The sequence below is a fragment of the Sinohyriopsis cumingii genome, chromosome 13 (genome assembly GCF_028554795.1).
Source record: "Sinohyriopsis cumingii isolate HCF-2022 chromosome 13, ASM2855479v2, whole genome shotgun sequence".
Classification (NCBI taxonomy): domain Eukaryota; kingdom Metazoa; phylum Mollusca; class Bivalvia; order Unionida; family Unionidae; genus Sinohyriopsis; species Sinohyriopsis cumingii.
The window spans coordinates 52,573,165-52,588,624 of NC_142973.1; the positions used below are offsets into that span (position 1 = coordinate 52,573,165).

The following is a 15,460-nucleotide window of genomic DNA, read 5'->3' on the forward strand; positions in this document are numbered from 1 at the left end:
GACGATAACGTCGGTTCATGAACCGTAATAGCGATTTTTGATTCCTTTCCTGTGATCGATTTTATTCTGCGTTGAAATTCTTTATTGATTTGCTCTATTTGGTATGACCCAGTTGGTATTGTAACCTCCTCCCAGTCTGGGGTCCCATCGGGTTTATTTTTCCGTGCAAAAACCAGCGAGTTATTAGGTTGTTGTCCGTTAAATGCGTCCGCTCGGATATTAGGCCAACTGTGATATACTCGCAATTTTGCCAGCGCTATTTCCTTTACTGGAACCGGTGATGGAAAGTTTACACTGAATTCGGGTTTCGTTGATGTTATCGATATCATATTTGTTTGTACCGGAGTGGTATTCTCCGCGATCCGCTGAAGTAATTGAGACCCTTCGGGGTTCAGCGACATTATTATTATTCGTTGTTTTTAGTGTCTAATTTTAACAACCAGGTGGTTCCGGCTTCCAGTTGAAAATCCTCGATTTTTGACATCGCGGAGCTATACAACTGGACCATCGTGGAGAATTCAACATCGGATACGAACAAATTATCAATCGATAACGAGATCAACCCGGATAATTTCGAGTATGCGTCGGATACTATTTGATGTTTTACTGTATACTCGTTGAGTTTTTTCTGAAAACACGATGATATCTTCCTAGTGATTGCGTTGGCAACTCCAGCAACTGTTGTCATTGCGGAGACAGCGATTGGAACAGCGATCGGGGTTATCGTGGTCACCGTGGATAAAATAACACCGGCGCCAGCTACTATACCCGACACCGAGTACACGACCGCGTCGATGGCGGTTATTTTTCGGCGGTATTTTTTTATTTTTGCACGGTATTGTTCGGAAAGCGTTTTTAAGTTCGCGGAAAATTCTTTTGCGGTATCGAATCGATATTGATGTGACGTCGGTGATACCTCTGATTCAATTTCCTTGGTGGTCATTTTTATTTTAAAAGAGCTAGTGTTTTTAATTACTTAGATTCGCTACAAATTCCACATACCATGTAATGTTTGCCCTGGTTAAATTTCCATCAACGGCATAAATTGTAAACGGTTCAGTTGCGTCCTTGTCTATAATTGTTGATATTGTATTGTTAAACCCGGATGAACTCGACGATAATATATTAAACTGCATCATTGAAACCAGTGTCAGTCGATAAATGCCCTTAACAGTTGCGGTGATATTTACTGTATTCTGTGTAAGAGTCCAATCGAATGATCCATGCCGAATTGTGTATACTGTGTTGATGATGTTCTCATGAGGGGTTTTTATTTTTTCGAGTTGCTCTGCCATTCTCGGTAGTCTGTCTTTAATCGCTTCAACATCAGTTATAACTATTCCTACTCCCCGCCAACTCGCGTCTATATTATTCTTGTTCGCTGCAACATTAGTTTTGATTATTTCTATTTCCCGTGTATTCTCGGTCATACTTTTTTTGTTCGCTGCAACATCAAGTTTGATTGTTTCTATTTCATATGTATGCACGTCTATACCTTTTTTATTCGCTGCAACATCAGTTTTAATTAATCCTATTCCCCGCCAATACGCGTCTACATTTTTTTTGTTCGCTTCAACATCAGTTTTGATTGTTCCTATTTCCTGTGTATGCGCGTCCACACCCTTTTTGTTCGCTTCAATATCAGTTTTGATTGTTCCTATTTCCTGTGTATGCGCGCTCATATTATTTATGATCGTTGTAACATCAGTTTTGATTGTTTCTATTTTCCGTCCATGCGAGTCTACATTATTTATGATCGTTGCAACATTAGCGCCGATTATTCCTATTTCCCGTTCATGCACGTCTACACCATTTCTGTTCTCTGCAACATCAAGTTTGATTGTTTTTATTTCCTGTCCATACGCAGTGATATCATTTATAGTTGTTGTAATCTCATCCGGTCTGGTATTTTTTTTACCAAAGAATTTATCAAAGTTGTCATCGATCCTGTTAACATTTTTCCGTAACGAGACAAATTGGCCCGACAGCGTTGCAAAATCCAAAATAGCACCCATTATTGCTGCAAGATTTGGTTCGGTTACCGCCGGGGTCCCGAAAAAACTAGCGGTAGTGAGTTGTATATCGGTGATAGATTTTTTCACCTGCGCGTCAAGTTCGGTCACCGATCTATCCAACCTTATAAAACCGTCTTTGACTAATGTTACCGCCGATATATGTTCACCCGGTTTGAGTCGTCCGTCGCCGGTATACAACGCGATAGTGCCCTCGCCGGCATCACGCTGTCGTGTTAAAACGTCATCCAGCGACACATTACTGGATTTCAATTTACCCTGGCGGTCTTGAAATACAACTATTTCGTCCGGGTCAACACTGGTTAAATTCAACGTATCAGCGATTTCATCCTCAATTAGTTTTTTTATGTCATCGGTGGCGGCCGTTTCCGTGGGCTTTTTCAGCGCCGAAACCGGTCGTCCCCAGATATCAATCATTATTATTGTAAATGTTATTCTCTAAAATCCGTTGAGCTTCTACGACCCCACTAGTGTATTCGTTTACAGCCACATGAGGTGGTTTCCGCGATGATGAAATCGCCGCGAGTACGTTCAATACCTCACGGCCGCATATCGGTGGGTCACTTAACTGCTGTGTTGGCAGCGTGGAATAAAAAACCCGGGCTGAACACGCCCGGGCTGAACACGCCCGGATATACCGCATGAACTCTTTCGGCGGGGCTAACCCGTATGAATCAAAATAGACGATTGCACGCGGATCAATCGCGTATGCAACCCAATGAGTTCCCGCTCCGGAGGACCCATCGAGGTTAATTATACCGGTTTCAATATTCCTTGGTGCCGCCGGTAATTGATCCCTCATGAAAACACCTCTGAAGTTTTTTATCGCTAACGCGTTTGCGGCGTCTATTAAATCAAAATTAGACATTGGAGTCATAGACTCAGGAGTCATTGACTCCCGAGTCAATAAACGGTTCCCGGTAGTCTTAGACCCTTTCCCGAGTACCATGAATACGGGGTTCCCGGTAGTCTTAGACCCTTTCCGGCCACGGGTCGTTTTTTTTTGTAGCCTTTCCCGGTTGCCTTCTTCAATGCCATTCCCGCCGCGGTACCAACGGCCCCCAGCGCCGCCGCCTTAGCCACTGCTGGTGCGGCCGCGGCAATCAACGCTGGAATCGCAGCTAAAAGCGGAAATATCCCACCGGTCTTTTCCATGTTTTTAATCGCTGCGGCTGAAAAATCTATTTGAACACCCTTTTTATTCTTCATCGCATCATTGAAATGTTTTATTTGACGCGCCGTCAACGATATCTTATGATTACCACCCGCCATCTGCGACGGCTTCAGCGTTATTGTGGTCCCGCATTGTTTAGCCGACTTTGATCGTAATTTCTTGACTTGACCATCAGTCAACTCTACACTGACGACACTATACGACATTTTATTGTAAACGCGTTTTGTGCTTTCAATTACATGTTTTCCACTGGCGCATCAACGATTCTCATTCGTCCACCAACACCTTCTAGCAGCATTGATTTATCGCTGAGAATGACAGCAACCGCTCTATATTCGGCAATACCACCAGGACGTTGCACACGAGCTCGGAAGTGTATATCAACGACGGATTGTCTCGTTAAATCGAGATGTTCCAACGAAAAATAATAAATCGGATACTGGTTTTTAAAATCAAGTTGTGATATTTGCAAACCAGTGTCGACGTTTTGATCACGACCCATATATGACAGCAATCGATGATACACACGTGCGATATGGTTGTCACCGTAATTGAGTTGTATATCCTCGGATGGTTCCTGCTGTCCGTTTATTCTCAACGAGACCTCATTGACACCGATTTGATCAAATATCATATGGCTGCGTTCTTGGAAGCCTAATCGCGCCTTATTCTGTAGCGCTACAAATATATGACGCGGGGCTGAAACACCCTGTTTGGATGCCAGGTGCCATGTAAATATACCATCCATATTATCCTCTTTAGCATCAGTGGTTACTGTGAGCCAACTCAACAGTGATTTACCACCTGTCTCCATGAATGAGAGTAATCGCTGTTCTGCGGTGATTGATGGGGTCATTACTGGCATCCACAATACTATATTCTTTATATTGACCTTACCGTCGGCAACACCAGCATCATGCCAGATTGCATCATTATCATTGCCCTTTCGCACGAGTACTACTGTATGCTTAGCCCCATAGATGACTTTTCTGACGTTTCTGCAGAATCCGAATATATGATGCAGTGGAATCGCGCATGAAAACTGTCGGCGTTGTCCTTGCAACATCCCTACTCGTGTTGCAAACCCTAGATTGTAATTAGTAATAACATTTATGACATCGAAGCTCCCAGCTGGTCTTACATACCCGGCCGGTGCTGGATCAACCGCGGTGGCATGTGTTGCCTTTACCCTAGAAAACTGATTGTGTTCAGCGTTATCGGTAGTATCCTTCGCAAACATCATAGACGGACCAGCCGACCTTGTATAATCATCTGAGTATCTCGCTAGCCCGATTATCGTCGTTGCAACATCAACATCGCGTTCTATTGATTCAATTTCTCGCCCGTCAATGAGATATTTTGCGCTCTCAAATAACGCCATTACGCCGTTGTTGACAAAACCAACTCGGATAACCGGGTTGTTGTCGTATGGTGCATTATCGGCAGCATTTGTCACGAGTTCCCCCTCAATTTCGATAAACGCTTCACATGGCAGAAAGTATCTACTGGTATCTTGGACTTGAAGTTCAATTCGCGATCGTAGATTCGGTTGCGTTGCATAATAAGAATAATATTGATAATCACGGACAGAATCATCCCTGCGCACTGGGGCATCCATATCAAACGCGGGATCAGCGGTTCGCGCAAACATTTCTATTATTTATCATGTTGATATTTTCAATTGCGATTTTTTCGTCGTAGACCACTTCCCGCTATCGCGTTCATGAGCGCGTTAGTGGATGACTCAGCCGCCAACGACTCTAGTTTTTCTTCCACGGCGTTATTTATTACTTTACTGACATTTGCAGGCATCACTGTCGTTGATGGCATTACCGGTGGTTTCTGTTTTTTTCTCCTGGATTTTACCAACGACATTAGTTTGTCCCGCGCGGCTGAAAGCGCCTTTCCGGCAACATCTCCAATAGCACTAATTCCCTTATCACGAATAACATCAATAGCCTTCATTCCTAATTGTTTGGCTAACGGCGCTACTTTTGGAGCCATTCTTGTAAATAACCCCGCAATGGTGCTACCGAGACCATCTCCATAGTACGCGCGGTAAACAGGCAATCGCGAGTTTACCACGTAGACGAGTACTGGTTTATCATGGTTGTAGTGTATGATCATCCTTATTAAAAACACCAGTTTTCCAATTAATCATCCACGAGTTCGTCTATGAGCGTTCGATATGCATTAATGTCCATAATACCGCCTGCAAATAACCGCTTGCAAATATCAGCGGCCTCATTGATTATTTCCGTAGAGTTATTTCCGGCTCGTTTTCCTCCAATTAGTACCTCTAGCCGTGATATATCACTGAGAACACTACCAGGACAGGTAACGCCGTAGGATTCTTTACCAACAGAGTATCCTTTTCCTTTTTTTGGTGTTATACTCTTAACTTCCTTGTGGAATTCATCGTAATCGGGATTACCACGATGTGGTAATGCTTCTTTATGTTTACTCGCTAAATACACTATTCTTACCCAGTCCTTTAACGACTTTATATTTTTCTCGTAACCGCTATTGATATGCTTCTTATCTCGTATGCTCTTAGCAAAATTGTTGGCAGCAAAATTAATTAATTCTTCCCTGTTGCTGAAGCCTCTAATTTGATCTATTGTGCTCTTCTTGAGTACAATACGGGGTATATTCCCCTCTTTTTCTTCCGGTATTTCTTCTTCTGGTATTTCTTCCGGTATTTCTTCTTCTGGTTCTCTTGCGGTGGCGCCTAGTTCTTCTTCATCGGCCATTGTAACATAGGGTTCTTGTGGTTCGGTTATAGCGAGTGATGGTGGCCTCCGTGTTGTAGCAGCCGCTATTTTTGCAGGGAGTGTTTCTAAAGACCTTTTTGTTTGTTCGGTCTGAGCCGCTATCTTTTCAAGCGCACCAAGAACGGGTACAGTTGCCGCCGTAACATCTTTGGTCGCTTTAGTTACCGGGGCAAAGAGTTGTTCGCTTCCAACAGTAAAATCAGTTTGCATTTGCTGCCGCGTTTGAAGTTGTTCTCGGACCCTGTCTCGTAACGGTATGAACTTTCTAAGCGCTGCTAGCCGCTCTCTGGCTAGCCGAGTAGTAAGTGATTCGCCTACCATTATTGCAATTGCGAAGCAATTTCTAATTTCTCGCCGGAGACTCCGTCTATAATTCTTCTAATGTTTTTGATCTTGCTAGAAATCTCCCGGCGTCGTTCATAAACACGTCCGAGTTTTTTTCGTATTATTTCAACGGCAGTAAATAGTCCAATGAATGCATTTGCGTCATTGTGGTACAAGTTTTCATTGATCGTATGTTGTAATCGTTTTATAAAAAAATACTCGCGGGCCAGGGTAAAACGCCCCCGTTTCGACTGTTCGTTAATAATCTCATAATCGGATAATATTTTTTCACTGTCGAGACCATCAGATAATTCAATTCCTTGATTTTTTAATTTTGAAATCTCAGTTAATATATTATTGATGTCTTCGATATTCATTATTCTTATAAACATCTTATTTCTAATATCAAAAATTTTAATAAAATTATTGGGGGTCATTTTTGACCCCGTTTTTTGTATGGACAGTACAATGCCGTAGATCTCCACTCGAGTGTTGTGGCAGATTACAGGCATACATGGACAGTACAATGCCGTAGATCTCCACTCGAGTGTTGTGGCAGATTACAGGCATATACATATACTTAATTAAGGACATTCACATCTTGGAACCCCAAAGCATACATCTCCGAGAGGGAGGCCTAGGGTGACAAACGTCATCGTAGACCGCCCAGAAGATATGCTTGGGGGACATCACTACATGTACTTAATTAAGGATGAATATATTTACAATGAAATGATTGATGGATGATGGGACGACACAAGACAGCACGAACATAAAACGACGGGGCGGAACTCTACGGCCAATTCAACCAATCAAAAGCAACCCAATTAAATTAACCCGGTTGCATGATTGTGAACAAAAGACAACCACACGCCCGGGTCAAGAGCGTGGGTTAGTTTTGATTGGTTGAATTGGCTTTCGAAAGCCCCAGGCTTATAACGAGTCATCTTATATATAAAGTGACTAATACAGCGGCGTCAGTCACAAGGTGTGTGTTAATTTGAATTCCCTTGAATCGTTTGAATCCTTAAATACTTATTAATGGTGTTTCACGGCATTTAAATGAAACCAAATACTCAAATAAAACATTAAAAAAAAGAATACAGCTGTTAGATAACAGCGTGTATTTCATTAGTTTTCATCGTAAAATGATTAATTAATCGCAACATTAATTGGACTTCAAGGGACGTAACTCTTGTCATGCGACGCTATCACAAAACGAGTTATCTCCCTTTGATGTTATATATGAAAATCGAATTCTGTGTCCGGTCCTTTTTGAGATCGCTGTTTGATATACTCGTTCTGCAGCAAATCGTACTGAGGTGATACAAATGTCAAAATATTTTCCTGCCTCATTCATCGACTGAAATATTTTTTCCTCGTGAGTTGTTGTATCAAATGATTTGACACCCCTTGTTGCTTTTGAGTACTTACCAGTTTGGCCTTTTTTACTGTTTTCACTCTGAGAGATGGCTTGCAAATTACACAGTCTGTTATTTTGAGGGCATCCATCAATATGATCAATAACGAGACGATCTTTGATCAATCCGTGGAAACATTCATAGATGATTCTGTGACAGAGATATTTTTTCCCTCCAGCAGTAAACATCAAATATCCGTGATTGTTTTTCCATCCAACCGGCTTCTTCAGTCTGCGGTTTCTAACAATACCGTCGCGAGATGCCTCGTAATTGACGAGCAGGGGGTGCGGCTGAAATTCTTGGTCCATTTGTATAATAATACTACTTGTCTAATTTATTATTTGGTTTAATTATGAATCTTTCAACGTAGTCTTGGGGGGTTTTGATGACGGAGTCAGCGGTGGGGTCAATGACGGCGTTTTTAATTCGTTTGTCATAATAGCGTTTTAGTTCCCTGTATCGCTTTCCGCCACAATTAATACACAACTGGGATTTTCCTCTTACACCGACGTGGCAAACCAAGCACGGTAGGGGGCCAAGAGAACCATTACGAACGCTTTGTAAATGATATCCGCAGAATTCACCTCTACATGATTTATTGCACGGGGTTGTCGACCCAATCATCAACCATTTGCAGTGATTCATTATACTATATTCTTTCATTTAAATACTTGTTTTAATTATATGGATGAGTTCGAGAGATTAGCAGCAATTAAGCCCCGGAAAAATATTAAGTTCAATCTCGATAGAGTCCTCAAGGACACACCAAAAGCGTTAATAAACGATAGAACCCTGTTGAATAAAATACGCGATTGTATTAATGAATTCAAGCGTGATGGTGCATCTCATAGTTGGTCAACATTTCGAATTGATGGTGTTGTTGATGCTACCATGAACGACAACCGCGCATCAACGATAATATCACAACTTGACGGTAAAAGGTATTTCTTCAGAGTAAAATTCATTGTCCGGGTGGAATCAGGCGATTGGATCATACGTGATAAATTTGAACCAGTTCTCAGCGACAAGAAAACAGTCACTGTCAGCCGCGACTCCAAGCCGGGGTTGTTAACCGGAATTGATAGACCATACTATGAACGAGCGTATCCTGAAACAGCAGTTGTTTATGGAATATACCCGTTAAATAAGAAACCTGATATCGGAAAACTGAAACCGATGAAACAGTCAACTGGGATAAATTGTGTAGCAGAACGAATAATAGAGCATTTTACAAATGCATGTCGAGGAAACAAATTGACTGATTTACGACGTAGCAAAATCAACCAGTGGGAACTAACCGTAAAAGAGCTTGGAGCAACCATCAGCGACATAGCGAGATTAGAAACGTCGTTGAGATTTCCAATAACCGTTACAACGATAACCGGTGAAGTATTATACGAATCGAAGTATAAATCGAAGGGAGCCCCAATCAAAATTATCGATCATAACGAACACGCATGGACGCCCGTGATCACAATATTTCCACGGGATAGAACAGTAAAGTATATACCCGAAGAATTTTTAGGAGAAGAATTCTCCAGGGATGGTTTTCTCGCGGAGAGGAAACTATTTGATGCTATTGCCTACTTGTGTAAAAACGACCCTGTATCAGTGTGGTTACTTCGCAGCGCTGAAAACGATGCGGATACCTTTGATCAGTTTGTAAGACCAAACGGCGAATTATATCGCACTGAAGCATTTCACAACAGGATGAAAAAACCGCTATAGAATTTGAGGAGCATGATGAACAACTGTTAACAAATTGTTTTACGATTCCATCGGTTGTAGCTCATGTTGCAGCAAGGAAAAATGCGTGGAGACCAACGCGCAAGGAATTTCTACCGGATATACAATCCAGTTGTTTGGAATACTATCACGGTGGACTATGGAACACTGAATACAACCGCGACGCTATGATCTCGGTTGATATGGTTGCCTGTTATCCAGCGAGTTTTCTCGGGTATGGATCCGCCGCTGAGTATTTCAAACGATTTGGACACCCCAGACATGAAATGACTCGTGTTGCTATTAATGGACCACTGCCCGATTTTGATTTAACCGGATTCGCTCGCATAGTATCATTTGAATTCGCGGCAGGACTCCATCGCTGTTGCTATATTTGGATCGGTAGACACATGGCTGAAAAGAAGTGGCTGCCAATAGCGCTGCTACGGTATATGATTGATTGTAGCATGCTAGTTTCGTTGATTGTCAGTGACGCGATTATATCATACCGGGCACAGACTGAAGTCTGGTTACCAGAACCGGAGCGTCTAGATAGCATAATTGACGAGTCCAGAAAAAACATTGATGCCGACGAGGAATATATCATCGAATGGTCCAGGAGGATATTTAACCAACGAAACCGCGAGGCAAAAGATCTCGGTAGAAGAATAATTGGTAAGTTCACACAAGGTGGAAAAAACCACGACTACAAACGATATTGCTCACGGCTGATTATAGATGACGCAGAATATGATTTCGTAATCAAGGACGCAGTGGCAAAAAATAGATACGTGAACTGCAAAACAGCTTTCTTGTCCAATGGAACGAGGTTGGGTACAGTTGTTACCTACAGCGATGGAGACAGCCCGGCGTATCCACATTTGAGGGCGTCTATGCTGGGTTATGCCGCTATCAATTTATTCTCGATGATAAATAGATTCCCCGATACCGCGGTTAGAGTAGCCGTTGATTCGTTTTATGTTGACGTAGCGTATAAGGGAAACGTAGCCGAGTTTACTAGTCCGGACGAGAGTTGGGGTACATGGAGAATTAAAAATGAAATACGACGCGATTATTCCCCGTCAGCAGATGTCACCGTTGAGAACGACTACTTACGCGGTGATAAATTATCAGAATGGTCTAATGCACCACCGTGTTCTGATCCAATTTGTAGACACAAGACGGTTTATTTAAGCGGCTGTGGCGGGTCAGGAAAGACGACTCGGGCAATTGAATTATTTCGAACGCGGGCAAGTATGATCGTGCTTACACCGACCCATAGACTAGCGCGAGAGATAAAACAACGAAATGTTGACGCCGTTACTTATCACAGCTTTTTTCGATACAGCGGTGGTGAGTGGACTCCTGATCGAATGGGGGAAAAATTTATTCCCGACATTATCATCTGGGATGAGATATGTACTGTTTCGTTAGATACTTTACAAATGTTTCTTGAGTGGTTGCTGCGCGCGAATACAGCGGTAATCATGTGTGGGGACCATGGCCAACCACCACCATTTGTCGGCGAGGGTCCACATGATTGGTTGAGCGGGTTCGTGGACTATTATGAAGAAACCGATACTGATTACCGAGCACTTGATGAACAACTGCGCGAGGTTAAAAAACTAATCAGATTACAGCCGGATAGAATTCAATGTGAAATAATTCGCGAGGTGATTCCGGAAACGCCGTTAAATGAATTCTGGGAAACATGGAGACCAAACGATTTAATTGTAGCGAGTAGAAAGATAGTCAGAGACACACTTCAGCGGAAGTTGTTTACGTTGCATAAGGAAAGGTTTCCAACGCGTCCAGTGCCGTTATGTTATAGACCCGCGGACACACGGCGGCAGAACATTGAAGTTGAAATTCCAGCCCCGACAGCGTCGGGGGCAAAAAAACAAATTCTCGTGCTGAATGATATCGTGCTCGTTGATATCAGCGTCGTCGAGGACGCGCTACGTGCTGATAAATCCCCGTGGACGCTAGGATACGCAACAACAATACATTCCTCGCAGGGACTAACCATCACGGACACAATTGTTTGGATAGTTGATAATCGCATCGAATGGTCGAATCTAGTCTATCTTGCAGTGTCCAGAGTACGAAGGATAAATCAGCTTCGAAGAATTGTTGTTGACGAAGTCAGTGACGGAGTCACCAACGACAAAGTCACCATCGATGCAAGCGTCATTGATAGAAAACTCTCGGGTTACCGCCAACAGGATAAAAAAAAACAGCGGCGTTTTGATATTGATGCCGAATTAATAATCTCGCTACGACAACAACAGAATAATCACTGTGCGAGTTGCAATTGTATAATGAGTTGGCGTTATTCGGATAAAGACACTCGCCAATTTACCGTGGATAGGATCGATAACAGTCTCGGTCATGTCAAAAACAATGTGAGGTTGACCTGTCTTGAGTGCAATAGACGCAACGGCGCTAGTTAAGACCACGTGGGGGTAATTGAGTATCGTTAGGTATCACTTGTAGTTGCTCGCGTGTAAATCCGCGCTGAGGAGCAGTTGAATCCAGTCTGTAGATCGGTGGTCTACCAGTTGATCGTGTTATCGTTGATATGTTATGTGTGGTAACACTCCAAATAGGATCGGTAGCCCTTTTTTTACCGCCTTCAAGCTCTCCTGGTTCATATAGATATCTAACAGTGACATCGCCAAGAATCGGCTTGGAAACGCTATTTATTTTTGATTTTCCGGGTATATACTCGTATTTAATCGCGTCGCTGGGCTTCATGTTGATTGCTCGGGTAATCTCGTTATTTAACGCTGCAATTACGCCTGGCAACCTTTTAACCCATTCACGAGATCGTTTTTCTTGGATGAATTCCTTCGCGTATTGATATCCAAATAACCGTTCAGCGAGAGTCCGATTGAATCGTTCAACAATTGCCTGATCACGATGTAGCGCAGTATGACCTCGTCGTATCGCGACGCTATGATGTTTCAGCGTTGATAAAACAGCGCCGCGAAATTCACTACCGGGATCAACTTGTAATAGATTTGGCCAGCGCAGAGGGCCTCTTCGATAAATTCTTTCAAACGCAGCGGCTACTTCAGTTGCCGACTTTGTTTTTAACGGCTCCGCTTGTTTGTATCGACTCGCAACATCAACTACGGTTAGCGCGTATTTGTAACCGTTGTCATGCGGCAAAAATAGTATATCAGCCTGATGAACTTCATTAGGTACGCTGACATCAAAGCGCGAGAAGTTGATTTGTTTAGGCGGTGGTAGATAGATTTGCCATATAGCCTGTTTGGATAACCAATTAGCCGCAGTGGTCTTTGTTACCTTTGCAGCGCTTGCAAGCTTACCAATTGCGGCCTTCCCCTTCCAGTATCCTCTCGGAGAATAATAGATGGAATCCATCGTTTTTCTTGGATGATTGTTATTAATTACCAGCGCCAATCATTAATTTACCTTTCATAGCCGATTTTACCAACCATGAGGCCAATTTTTCTTTGACGGATTTATCAGGAATAGCATTTAACGCGTGAATTAATTTTACATCCGCGATATGGCGCTGTTGCAGATCGCTACTTTTATAAGCAACATCATGAGCATGACACGCCTTATCGATAGCGTTTATTGGATACTCACCGGGTTTGGGCTGATTTTGATCATCGAGTCTAATATCTAATCGTGTTCCGGGGCCACAGTAGTTATATCCTGGGAGGTGTTTTTCTCCTGGATACTTTGCCCACGGTGTTCCGGGGAGTTTTGCCAATTTGGCTGCGATGTCACCTCCTCGCTTTTTTTTAAAACATCTCCGGGTCTAATAGAAATAAATCTAAATTTCTTTGTACCGCATTGTACACACTTGCCAGTAAGGGCCGATCTGTTATTTCTTGTTGTAGCGGTTGTCATATCATTTGTACCAGTACGTACTCTACACTTCACACAATATAGATCCATAATTTATGTATAGAAATATGAATATAATTGATTTTTCGGCGACTAAAACAAGAGAACCAGTTAAACATGTTGCAGCGTTACCAAACTCGATCCGGATGATTATCATCGGACCATCTGGATCCGGCAAGACGCAATTGTTACTCAATTTAATAATGAGATGGATGAAGTGGGATAAGTTGTATTTGGTTGCTCCTAGCGTAGATGATCAACGATGCTACGAGGTGTTGAAAGATTTCAACGAGAATGCATCAGCGATCGCTAAAAAAAATGTTATTGAGTTTATTACAGATATCAATGATGCACCGGGTATTGATGATATTGATGGCGACGTTAACAATCTAGTCGTGTACGATGATGTTATGTTAGACAATCAAAAGAACCCAGCTAGGATATTTTCCAGAGGCAGGCATAAAAACACTGACGTGATATATGTCACTCAACGATACACTCAGATTCCAAAAGTAATCAGAGATAACTGCAATATTCTTGCTGTATTCAACGGCGTTGATACACACACGCTACGAAATATTTGGCAGACATGGTGCGGCGGTGACATGGACTTTAATGTTTTTCGAAACTTTTTTAGTCATGCTCAGTCGACCCCACATGGATTCATAACGATAAATTTACATGATCCTCGGACACGATATCGTATCGGACTTGACCAAATATTCGGTTAGTTGTAAATAATTTTCATTGTAAATAACCACTTAGCAGCAGAGGGGGCGATGACATCGACGCGGTCGTCGATGTGCTTACCGGACGCTGACGACGCTGGGGATCGGCGCGCAGAAGGTGTTAATTAAACCAAATGACGACGCGACGATCCCCCAACGACGTCGTCGTTTTTTTTTTACCAGGCGCTGACGACACTAGATCGTTGAGTGCAGAAAGTAATAATTAAGCCAAATAACGATTGGACAAAATGTCCGATTCGCCCCCTCTGCTGCTACAAATGATGTCATATAAATGATATGGTTACCATATCTGCTACCCTATAAGTTGATAATTTTTTACCTGAAAATCTGGACTTAATATTTTACTTTGAACCAACTTATAATATAGATTTTTTCACTGAAATCACTTTATCTTATGTCATATAATTTTAAGAATGTAAATGAAAAACCTTTTCTCGAAAAGAACAAAAAATAATGTGTAATTTTTTAAAATCATTTTGGGAAAGATAACGTGTAAAAAAATAATATAGGTTCAAACCAAAAGAAGGATTTTAAAATATGTACATAATCATCAGGATTAAATTCATGTCCATCAGCTGTAATTGCACTAAAGCAGCATGCACTATAATATACATTGCTTAAATTTGATTACATATATGTGCATTAAATTTTTGCATCTTGTGATCAAAGAAAATATTGCCTTCATATAAGACAGTGTGTGCATGTGGTTTAGATTTTTAACACAGCTGAAAGAGGAAGAAGTTTCAGAATTATTGTAATCTGTATTGTTTAGTTACCTGACTACTGTGATCTTGCTCCTGTATAATGGCTATACTATATTCCATAATCAATTAATACCACTGAGTAAAAAATTCTTTCTAGTTTTAGTTATGATTCTATTGTCCCAGAAGCCCCAAGAATTACATGGCTTTGAAGTGTTATTTACATGTAAATTAAATATGCTACAGATGTGGTCAGGTTATTCAAGCTCACACCTGTCGGAGAGAAAGATTCGGTAGACCACATTAAATTAAAGAGCTTATCAACTGAGAAAAAAGGTTACCCAAAAGGTATTGTGAATATGGTGCAGTGTAATGAAAGAAAATGCCAGGTGCTTATTTATGTAATTTTCTCAACCAGTAACACCTTTTGTGCTCACAGACAGAACTATCAGCCATTTAAATTAACAACTAGAATGAGCAAAGATCAAATTCAAATGCCCCAAAATACTGGAAGTGTACCAGTAGGTAAATGTATTCATAAAAGATAATCTTACTTATTGGGAATGGAGGTCATTGTAGTTGAAAGAAAATTAAATAATATGCTAAATGTTCATTCTTGGGATTTAACCTAAATGGAATCTACCTGGATATAATTATTATGAATATTTAAACTT

The 15,460-nt window shown here is 41.7% G+C and overlaps 1 protein-coding gene across 1 annotated transcript in view; it reads right to left on the reverse strand.

Moving 5' to 3' along the window:
- LOC149785560 (uncharacterized) overlaps positions 1-15,460 on the reverse strand; it is a 189,200-nt gene that overhangs the window by 19,595 nt on the left and 154,145 nt on the right. The gene's annotated exons all lie outside the window — the stretch shown is intronic.